Below are 12,500 nucleotides of genomic sequence, written 5' to 3'. Positions count from 1 at the left end.
TATTATAAGAAAAAGGTCTAAAGAGATTGTGGTGTGTATTGAATGAGGTGTCATGGGAAGGAGAATATGTATATGCATATCAACAAGTATTAACCTATAACAATGTAAATATAAATAACAACATTAATTATAACACATCAAAGGAGGATACCAACTGGACTGGAGTTTAAAATTTCCGAAAACATTCTAAGCAAGGAATAATCATTCAAAATCTTTTCAGTGGCTAATGAAATATTGGAAGAAAAGTCATCAACTACATCTTTAGGAATTAACGGTCTTATGCTCGGACAATGAATGAGTAGATGACTTACAGTTATTTGCTTACCGCATACACATTTTATATTTTTAGAAAATTTTGTACGAAAGGCATTTAAACGAATTCTATACATTAGACTTGTAATTTGTCTTGAATGTGCTGCTGGTGTCAAATTTAGAAAATGTTTGGGATTAGCTGCATTCTTTGTGTTTACACAACATTGGTAATATTGATTATTTGAATCTATAAGTAATTTCTTAAATCGATTTCTAGAGACATTTTCTATACAACTAATGTATTCATGTAGATCTAACTGGATGTCAAGTTGTATTGCGCCTTCGAAATTACGTGCTGCTCTTCTAGCTGCTTGGTCTACCCACTCATTTGAAGATATTCCACAGTGCGAAGGTACCCAACAGAAAGTTAATTTAATGCCCTGTTTTGTCAGTTGGTGAATAATATGTTTTATTTCCATTGTCATCTCTATTCGCTTCTTTGAATTTGGAGATTCTATAGCTTTTAATACTGACTTCGAGTCTACACATAATAGAATTTCACTGACAGTTTTCGGAATGTCTGAAATATAATTTAAGGCCATAAGTATGGCTATAAGTTCAGCTGTGAAAATGGAATATTGTCTACCAATATAGTATAATTTTTCTAATCTAAATGAAGGAATTACAAAAGCCGCTCCTGAATTACCATCTTCTAGAACAGATCTGTCTGTGTATATTTTTAGATAATTAGAATATTGATTTTCTGTATGGGAGAGCACTTCAGGTTTTAACAAAAATGGTGACTGGTTCTTGGATAAATCTGTATAATCCATGTCAAAGGTAGCTTTACACTGCTCCCATTCAGGGACTGGTGAAAAAGTAGGTATTTTTGCAATTTGCTTGTCTCTTGATTCCGTAGCACTAATGATATCTGATGCAAATGTATTGATGGATGTCATAGACTGTATCGTCTTAGCTCGTTTAGCAAAATCTTTTTGTGAACTTAAATTAACTTCTTCTTTTGAAAAGGTTTCATATGCTAAAGATTTGATAACGAATTTCGCGGCTGAAGCTTTCCTTTGTTCATCAAGAGATAAAACACCTGCTTCTCTGTAGGTCCCTAAATTTGATGTAAGAATGGGCACACCTAGAGCAAGTTTATAAGCCTTACAATCGATGCTTTGCAGCTTCTTTAACAAATGCAGTGGAGCACTGAAAAATACCTCTTGAGCGTATGTCAAGCGTGAACGTACGAGAGAGGTTGCGAGAGATATCAACGCTTTGGTATCTTGCCCCCAGTGCTGTTTACAAATTATTTTAAGGAAATTTAGACCTTTTCTTGCTTTGTTTAGTATATAGTCAATATGATAATTCCACGAAAGCTTTGAAGAAATATAAACTCCCAAAAATTTAACATATTGTGTATATCTGATGATAGAACCATTTATTGTAAACACAGGGAGCTTTTCTGGGTCTGATCCTGTGTTAAATAGCATCATATTTGTTTTTTCTAAGGACAATGATAAGCCATTTTCCGTCATAAAGTTGCTGATTTTATCAAGTTCCCGCTGGTATATTTTCTTTATGTAATTCAGTGTCCTAGTAGGCGTTTTATTTTTCATTGTCACTTTCATCCATAAACAAATGTCATCAGCAAATTGAACCAAGACTGTATCTTTAGCTAGCTTGTTAAGTAGATCTGCTAATAATATATTGAATAAAATTGGCGAAATTACTGATCCTTGTGGTAACCCCATATGTAAATGTCTGGGGTTTGAGTAGGTGTTTCCTATTCTTACTTGTATAAATCTATCTGATAAGAAACTTCTAATATAATCATACATGTTGCCTGTGATACCGATATTTTTCAGTTTATATAAAAGTCGAGCGTGCCACACTTGGTCGTATGCTTTTTTCACATAAAAAAAAGTCGCTAGTACGTTTTTTTCGCCTTGCAAACTGTTGCTTTACCTGTGTAGTCAGTTTGACTAGATGTTCTGTGGAGGATCTACCTTTTCTGAAGCCAGCTTGGTTTACAGGAATTACACTATGCTTCTCACAATAATGAACAAGTCTTTTTAGAACAATTTTTTCCATTAGTTTGCATACATGCGATGTTAAGGCAATTGGTCGATAACTGTTTTTATCTGTTCTGCGTTTGCCCTGTTTGTGTATTGGGACAACAATTGATTGTTTCCATACAAGAGGAATGTCACCATCAGACCAACATTTCTTTAAAATTAAGTGTAAGAAATCAGTCAAATTTCCAGGCAAATGTCTCAACATTTCGTTTGAAATTCCGTCTAAACCAACTGCTGTTTTTTTGCTGCTGAGATTTGAGAGACATTCCTTTATTTCATCTGGTGTTATTTCACTATTTATATATAGGTGATTTACGCTCTCTGAACCTTGGTATATTTCATTTTTCTCTTGGCTTTCTCTGAACTTTCTATTTTCTTCTGACAAACCAGTGATTCTACTATGATTACCAAACATGTCAGCAAAAACTTCTGCCTTTTCAATATTTGAAGGTAGATCTGTATGGTCCAGTTTAATTGGGCATTGTGGTAAATATATTCCATTTTTCATTGATTTTAGTTTTTTCCCATACCTTTTGCATATCTTTGTGATTGAAAACTTCATTTGTGCAGAAAGACGACCAGTACTGCCTTTTCGCTTGTGCGTTAACACTATTTGCTTTATTTTTAGCCTTTTTCATCTCTAAATGATTTGGGATGGATTGTACTTTTAAGTATATTTTGAATTTTGACTTCTTTTCTTTCTTTGCTGCTTCACAAGCCTCATTCCACCAGATATTACCAGAGTGCTTATGATCTTTAACCGATTTGTACTTGGGTATAGATTCATTTGCAGCGGTGATGACTACATTTGTAAATGTCGAATATAAACTGTTGATGTCTGTGTCGTTTATGTTGCAAATTTGAAACGATGAAAGTAAACTTGTGAATTTATCCCAGTTCGCATGTCGGTAATTATATTTTGGGATCTTATCCTCGTTTGGATCTATTGACTGAGGCATTTTAGATTCAAGTCTTATTATAATAGGCAAATGATCACTATTAAGAGTGTCATCCAGTGTATTCCAGTCACATATTGGTGCCAGATCTGGTGAGATTAAAGTGAGATCTATGGCAGTTGCTCTATGACTTGGATTGTCTGGTATCCGTGTTATTCTGCCATCGTTAAGTAGGTATAAAGAAGTATCTACAATGTTTTCAATAAAACGATTGCTAGTGATCGACTGGCAGTCTTTCTCCCAAAATGGCGAGTGTGCATTGAAGTCTCCCGTGATGAGAACTTTTTTGTCCTGGTCTGTCCGTAATGTTCGAATCCACTCTGTATTAAAGTCATTTGGACCCTCAGGTAGGTATACAGAAATGACAGTTAAGAGTGAAGAATTATACTGGACTTTTACAGCACAAGAATGAATATTTGGTATATCTGGTGGAACGGGGCTGGGGCATGGAGTGTACTTGACCCCTTCTCGAATGTATATAGCTGTGCTGATTTTCTCATTGGTATCCACCTTCTGATGTAATGGCGGAAAGTAATAGTGATCAAATTTAGGAAGTTTATCTCGCTTTACATTTAGAGATTGAAGGGCTAGCAACTGGTAATTATGATTCGCCAGATGCTGCACTAAGTGATCACAGTTTGTACCAATAGATCGACAGTTCCACTGAAACACATTTAAGTTGTTGATCGTCATTGCTCGAGAAAGTTCAGTGATTGTCTATTGTTGATCACAGTTCCAAAAAGTTAACTAATTTAACGCAACACAAAAAAATACATTAAACTATAATACCAAAAATAATAATAATAAAGGATTTTTTTTTTTGAATATATATATATATAATAATAATAATCAGTAGGTTATGAATCAATATACTAAATGAGTATGTACTAATGATTATAGTGTGTAGAACAGAGATAAAATAGTCGAACAGTACACAGCAGAGCGTCCTGGTGTTCACGTGGGAATAAATCAGATCTGAACACAAGTGAAAGTTCTCCTGGTGATCAGTATGAAGACCAGTCTATCAGGTTGCTGAATGGGTTGTACCACGTAGGCTGGTGGAAGGCGGGGTAGGCGTGGTGTTGATAGTGCTGCGCTGGTCGGGCAGGTCTCCTGGGGGTCTCCCACAGCAGGTCCCTGACAGCACGCCCCACGTTCCCTGCTAGTAGACTGGTCCCCTTCCTGGTGAGGTGCAACTTGTCCCGCAGGTGGTGATGTTTTATGTTGGTGTTTTCTATAAAGGAGATGTTCTTCACGTCATACAGATATGAAGTCAGCATGGCGTTGTACAGTTGACGTTTCATTTCTCTTCGTTCGTCATTCACGACAGTAAGTTTACTTACAACGATTTTCGTTGTTGGATATTTTTTCGCCGTGTCCTTTAAGACGTGCACTAAAGATTTGCATGATTTTTCAGGATCGGCTGTTTTCAGGTCATTTATGCCACAATGGATGACCACTGCTTCGGGTTGTTGTCCCTCAGAGCCAAGTTCTTGTAGGCATTTTTGCACAGCACTCAATGTGGGGGTTCGTTTCTTTGATGCATGGAACCAATATGAGTGTCCAAGCCGATTTTTTTCTACGCCATTCATGACTGAATCGTGAAGAAGCAGGGTGTTCGGTAGTTCTTGCACGTTGTCATTTGATTTCTTTTTTGAGTTGAGAAGTTTCTTTTGTTTGGGTTTTGCGTCATTTATAGTGTCGTCAGTGGATGAGAATTTGACGTCATTTTTGGGCTTAGTTGTTTTTTCCACTCGATTCAGGCTTATTGCTTTTGCAGTCTTCCTACCTTTAGGCAACATGTGGACTTTCGATGTGGACAGCTGCTCTGGAGTGCCACAGGGATGCGATTTCACTGCCTCTGCGTATGTTGTTGGTGTTGCTGTTGAAAGGCAAGAGATGGCAAGGACTATGATCAGTACATAAAAGCAAGGAATCAGTCAAGGAAGGCCTGCAGAAAGGCACAGAGGAAATTGGAAGCACAGGTGGCATCAGTGGCGAAAACCAATCCAAAAGCGTTTTGGAATTATGTCAGAGGAAAAACCAAAACAAGGACTGGAATAGGGGACCTCAAGAAAGAAGATGGTTCAAAGACAAAGACAGATAGTGAAAAGGCAGAATTGCTGAACCAGTTTTTCAAGAGCGTCTTTATAGTAGAGGATACAGGCCCACTCCCAGACCCACCAGACTACAGTTTCACAGAAGCCTTGGAAGACTTGGAAGTCACCGAGGATCTTGTACGGAAGCACTTAGTCAACCTACATACAGACAAGGCAGCAGGACCCGATGGATTGACGCCATTGATACTCGCCAAAGCAGCTGACCAGCTGGCGAAGCCTCTGGCCTATCTCTTCAGATTGACACTGGACAGCGGAACAATCCCGGAAGACTGGAGGAAAGCCCATGTCACACCTATATTCAAGAAGGGGAGCAGAATGGTGCCCAGTAACTACAGACCTGTCAGCCTAACCTGTATAACCTGCAAGGTTATGGAGAAGATCGTACGCGACCACGTTATGAAACACCTGCTGAAAAACTCCCTGATCGCTGAAGAACAACATGGCTTTGTCCCTGGACGATCATGTACTACCCAACTGTTAGAGGTCATGGATATCTGGACAAGCATTGTAGACGATGGAGGCAGTGTGGATGTGGTGTATACCGACTTTCAGAAGGCATTCGATACAGTGCCCCATCGTAGACTTTTGTCTAAGGTCGCAGCCCACGGTATCACGGGGAAAGTGCTGGGATGGATCAAGGACTTTCTAACCAACAGGAAACAGCATGTGATAGTCAATGGTACGCAGTCTCAGGAAGCCAGTGTGAGCAGTGGCATCCCCCAGGGGAGCGTGCTCGGGCCAGTCTTGTTCGTTATTTTCATCAACGACCTCCCAGCTAGAGTTAAGAGCACAGTAAAAATGTTTGCGGATGATACCAAAGTGTTCAACAGAAGTGACACAGAGACGGGACCAAAAGAGCTTCAGGACGACCTTGACCAACTTCAGCACTGGTCTGACACGTGGATGCTTAAGTTCCATCCACAGAAATGTAGCGTAATGAAACTGGGGGGGCAGAAGTCAGAGGCAACATATTACATGACAAGCAAAAATCAAGAGGACGACAGTACAAGGGTGATATTAAAAGAGACTGCAAGTGAAAAGGATCTGGGTGTACTCATTGATGACAAACTGAATTTCAAGGAACATGTTGCACAGTTGACATCCAAAGCAAACAGAATGGTTGGACTCATAAGGCGATCTTTTGATTTCTTAACAGAGACAACTTTTGTTCAATTGTACAAGAGCCTCGTCCGACCACTGTTGGAATATGGCCATTGTGTCTGGCAACCCTTTCACAAAACACTATGTAGTGACATCGAGGACGTCCAGAGGCGAGCAACAAAACTCCTGGGCCCACTGAAGGAGAAGCCTTACCCCGAGAGACTGAAACTGCTGGGGCTGCCAAGTCTGGAACACCGGAGGCTGCGAGGGGACATGATCGAATTATTCAAATACCTTCACGGGCATTACGACGCACAGAGGCCAGTGTTCCAGTCGTCACTTAGTGGGAACCTCAGAGGCAACACCCTAAAACTCCAAAAACAACGCTTTCGCCTTGATGTCAGGGGGAATTATTTCTCTAACAGAGTAGTGACACAATGGAACGGGCTCCCAGACTCCGTGGTCCTGGCGCCATCAGTCAATGCCTTCAAAACCCGCTTAGATAAACACTGGAGGGGCCTACCTGGCCTGTATAACCCAGCCTGTCAGACAACTGATCTGGTCTAGCCGCGCTCGCCACGCATGCTACTATTTCAGTAATAGTTCTTTAGGAACACGAACAGGCCTCGGGAGAGGCCTAAACCGTCGTCTAGTCAAGTCAAGTCAAGTCAAGTCAAGAGTCAGTTTGTGTCCCTGTGGTTTCCATGGGAACACTAGCCAATCTGTTGTTTTCAATTATTTTCTTTTGTTGCTCTACCGCACCCTCGAGCAGTGTGATGCGGTCACACAGCGTCAGAATCACTTCTCGCAATTCCGCAATGGCATCCGTACTCCCACACACCGCAGAAGTTGATGCCTTAATAGTGTCCGCGGTAGATTGCTCCACGGTCGGCGAAGGTGTTGCGCTCAGCCGTTGCCTGTCTCGCCGGTCGGACTCGGTTGGCATTGTTGCTGAACTGGAGGCACCATCCACAGATGCCTCAGCAGGCTGTTTTGCAGTTCGAGTCAGTGTCTTTCGCGTCGCAGTACCGCCGAAACTTCTGGTTCTCATTTTCCCCATCACCGAGAGAAGCTTTCACAGCAGGCGAAATTTATCTGCCAGTAGGTTCCGCCATTTTGTGTGTGTCGTGTGTGTGTGTGTGTGTGTGTGTGCCCGTCTGTCTGTGTGTTTGTGTGTGCGACTGCGTCTGTGTCGCTGTATGTCTTATGCTTGTGTGTGTGTGTGTGTGTGTGTGTGTGTGTGTGTGCATTTTTTTTTCCACCCATTGCCGTTTCAAGCCATACACGGTTGTCTGTCAACGTGTCATATCGAAGTCAAGATGAAGATTTGGATCAACTCTTTAACACTCAAGACAAAGACCTGATATTCTGTCAGATTTTCGCTTCTCCTGCGTAGAACTTCGGAAACGGCTGTTTTGTCTCAGTGAGGTCTGTTTTCTAGTAAATTCTGAGGTAAGAAAGCATAGCATGAATTAACTTGAAATTAACAAATAATGAGAGCAGGAGATGAAAAGATCAACAAACAGTAAAGAGCTAGCTGAATCGGTGTCTTCATTTTTTACATTTATTTGCTTATTTATCATCATTGTTGTCTTATTTATTTATTTATTTATTTATTTATTATTATTTTATTTTATTATTATTACTACTACCTTTTTATATTATAATTATTATTTATTTATTTATTTATGTAAGCTTATCTATTATTTATTCACCTTTTTTTCTCTCAAGGCCTGACTAAGCGCGTTGGGTTACGCTGCTGGTCAGGCATCTGCTTGGCAGATGTGGTGTAGCGTATATGGATTTGTCCGAACGCAGTGACGCCTCCTTGAGCTACTGAAACTGAAACTGAATCGGTAGCGTAAGCAGTACTGACTTGAATTTGGGTACCTTGTGAATGGAGAGAGTTTCCTCTCTTTACTGTTTGTTGAGAGAGTTTCGTTATTTGAGGCGATAATAATTTTCACTGTAATCAATACAGAGTTCATCAGTTTTGTCGTGGGCTGTATGGATATATGACAACATTCCATTTCTTTAAACACTAAAGTTATAATACGTTGATTCAGGATCTTCAAGTGGCACCTCCATATCTGCCACAGCTTGATGTTTAAAGGATTACGAAATTGCTGGTGCGTGTCCTGGTCGTTGCAACAATAACATTAATGTTTGATTTTTGACCCCTTCTCATTAAAGGATCAGGGTTAAATGTTTTCTTTCCCTTTCATCCATCAACTTGGGAGGTTGAGGATACAGGTTTGTTTATGAACACAAACTCGTGGAAAAAACAATATATATATATATATATCTTGCAGCAGTGTATATCGTCATTCTATAAATCTTTTTTATTGGGTATATGTATGATAGTCAGTCGTGTCCGACTATGACCATCAGAACAGCAGAGGAGGCAACTGCTGTCCCGACTATCTGGGGTAGAATTTGATTATTGTAGAGAGTGTCTTGCCCAAGTACATCCCCACTCTCTCGGCCAAGAGGGTTTTAGGACAGTCGGCGTTGGGATGGTTCCCAAAGGCCAACTAGCCCACAAGGCTGCAGCACTAAGAGCCAGTGCAATTTTGCCTCCTAGTTTGAGAGTCATAGTCCTTCACAAAAGACTAAGCTGTAAATGGTTTCCCATTGACTGGAGAAACCATTGATAATACAGCTCTCACTTTGCTGTTGGCCCAAATGTAAACTTATGTCAATCTGTGATATAAGCCGAGTGTTGGGCTTTAATTGGTATGTTCCCGAGAGAAATACACCCTGTGCACTATACCACGTCACAGGATCCAGGTTTAATCCATTCCAACTGTTCTCGTTGTTGTCTCATTTGTTAGCAAAAAACAGTGATAAGAAAATCCGTGATTTTCAAACCAAAGCTCTTAAAGACTGCTTCCACACAGTCATAACACACACACACACACACACACACACACAGAGAGAGAGAGAGAGAGAGAGAGAGAGAGAGAATCAGAATTGTCATTGTTTCAGGGGACATTATCTGTTGCTGCTGTCCCAGTCATACAGCAGTTATGTCCCTTGGAATCGGAGAGAGAGACCGCAGAAGAAAGCAACGAGAGAAGTGAAAACGAATCTTAAAAAAAAAAAAAAAAAAATTATATATCCCCTTATCAAACACACACACACACACACACAAACACACACACACACACACACAAACACACACACACACACACACAAACACACACACACACACACACACACAAACACACACACACACACACAACCACAACCACACACACACACACACACACACACAAACACAACCACACACTCACCCCCCCCCTCCGCCCCCCCCCCCCACACACACACAACCACAACCACACCACACACACACACACACACACAACCACATCCACACACACACACACACACACACACACAACCACAACCACAACCACACACACACAACCACAACCACAACCACACACAAACACACACACACAAACTCGCCACGCAGCACGCGCTCGTGTGGCTCTTTTTTTTTTCCTTTTCTTTTTAATTTTCAAGTCCAATATCACTTATAATGAATAGGCATAAAATCAAGATCGATCATCAGTCGTTAACACACAAATGCAAGAATAACATGTGCAGTTAACATTTCTTTTTTTTTTCTTTTTTTTTTCTTCTTTTTTTTAGTTCCTGCAATATCCAAAACAGTTCAGACTTTTTTTTTTTTTTGGCAAGAAATTTTCTCCCCCTCCACTAGACCTTTAGTGGTGGTCTAGACGCTAGTCATTTGGATCAGACGATAAACCGAGGTCCAGTGTGCAGCATGCACTTAGCGCACGTAAAAGAACCCACGGCAACAAAAGGGTTGTTACTGGCAAAATCCCGTAGAAAAATCCACTTCGATTTAAAAAAAACAACAACAAAAAACTGCACGCAGGAAAAAATACAAAAAAAGGGTGGCGCTGTAGTGTAGCGACGCGCTCCCCCTGGGGAGAGCAGCCCGAATTTCACACAGAGAAATCTGTTGTAATAAAAAGAAACACAAATACAAGTACAAACATAGGAGCAGCTAGGACGTCTTTCAAAGATTATCTCAGTTACGACAGTAGGGAAACAGCGTAATGGAAAGCGTCAAGATAACATGTGACACTATCTATTTTACAGATACTGGAGTCGCAATCATAAACACACACACACACACACACACACACACACACACGCACGCACGCACGGACGCGCGAGCACACAAACACACACACACACACACACACACACACACAGTGGCATACATGCACATCAGCACGTAACAACACAAATAATATCGTCATAATTTGTTTTTGATTTTTGTTGTTGTTGTTTGTGGTTTTTTGTTGTTTTGTTTTTGGTTTTTGTTCTTTTTTTGTTTGTTTTTAGGGAGGGGGTTGGGTAGGGTTTCCGTTTGTAAAATAGAAATATCAGTTCCGCTTTTACTGCTTCTGAGTATGAAAAACATATAAAAACCTATTTGTATGTGTGTGTGTGTGTGTGTGGTGTGTGTGTGTGTGTGTGTGTGTGTGTGTGGCTAAGTTGGGCATGCAGAAGTCTTTTCTGTCTGACGTCACAAACGTGTTAACTGAAGGTGACGTCATAAGGCTTTTTTTTGCTGAAGGTGACGTCACAAAAGTGTTAGCTGAAGGCGTCAGAGGCATGTTTGGCAAACATTCGATCCGAAAGAAAGTAGTGAACGTACAAGAATCAGGTACTAGGAATCTTAAAGAGATTATCAAGACAAATAAACAAATCAATAATCATGTATTAGACATTATAGCCATATCATAATGAACAATTCGCGTCCATTGATCGACAAAACGTTTGTGTTCGATGCTTCTCACAAGTTTTCACCCGGCTTCAAATAATAACGGTATTTATATAGCGCTGAATCTTGTGCAGAGACAAATCAAAGTGCTTTCGCACCAGTCATCCACACGCATGCATAACTCTAAAACTGGAGAAACTGAAGACAAGGAAGAGGCAGGGAAGGGAGGCTATTCTGGGAAGAGGTGGGTTTTAAGGCCAGACTTTAAAGAGCTGAGTGTGGAGACTTGACGAAGCGAAAGAGGAAGTTCATTCCAACTGCAAGGTCCAGAGACAGAGAAAGAACGGCGGCCAACAGTCGAGTGTTTGAATCTGGGTATGCGTAAACAGAGTGGATCAACAGAGTGGCTTCTTTGTTTATCAAGCTTTGAAACGTATGTCTTTGAAAGTACTAGTTTCTCTTAACTCAGTAGACCTAGAAATCACACGTTTTATACAAAGGGACTTGATATTGTTTCTTTTGCACACATGTCGAATCACAAGAGACAGTTTCGCTCAGAGGCTTTGTCGAAAAAAAAAAGGAAAAAAAAAGTTTCGTACAAAGACTTCATCACACAGCACGGGAAATTCTCATAAAGGCTCTGTCACGAAGGGAGTTTATCACAGAGCCTTATTCACAGACGTATATTCCGTGCGGAGGCTCCCCCACTGTACAAAAGCCTCTGTCACAAAAAAAATTAACTCTCTCCATACGAACGGCGAAAGAGACGACGTTAAAAGCGTTTCATCCCAATTACCATCATCAAAATATTGCAAGCGGAAGGCTCTTATACTGAAGAGGTGAATGTTGACAAAGAATACCACAATTCTGACGACGGAAGCTAAAGGTTGGGTCATTCAGACACCCACAGGACATCCGAGGGGTCTGTGTAGAGGAGAAGAGAGGACTGGCCGTACTGAATGAGTTAATTAAGACTCCCGTTACTGAAGTTTCCCAAGGGTAGGTAGGCTCTCAAGGCTTGACCAACGCACTAGGTTGATGCGGAGGTCAGGCGTCTGCTCTTCTTCTTTTTCTTTTTCTTAAGCAGATGTGGCGCAGCTTATATGGGTCAGTCCCGAACACTTTGACACACTCCGTGAAACTGCACACGCAAACAGAAGATCAAATACGACTCGTTAAAAGATCCTGTAATCCATGTCTCCATGTCAGCGTTCGGTGGGTTCAT

Source organism: Babylonia areolata, chromosome 29, assembly GCF_041734735.1.
Source record: "Babylonia areolata isolate BAREFJ2019XMU chromosome 29, ASM4173473v1, whole genome shotgun sequence".
NCBI lineage: Eukaryota > Metazoa > Mollusca > Gastropoda > Neogastropoda > Buccinidae > Babylonia > Babylonia areolata.
The sequence above is the reverse complement of the archived record's forward strand: the minus strand, read 5'-3'. Positions refer to the sequence as shown.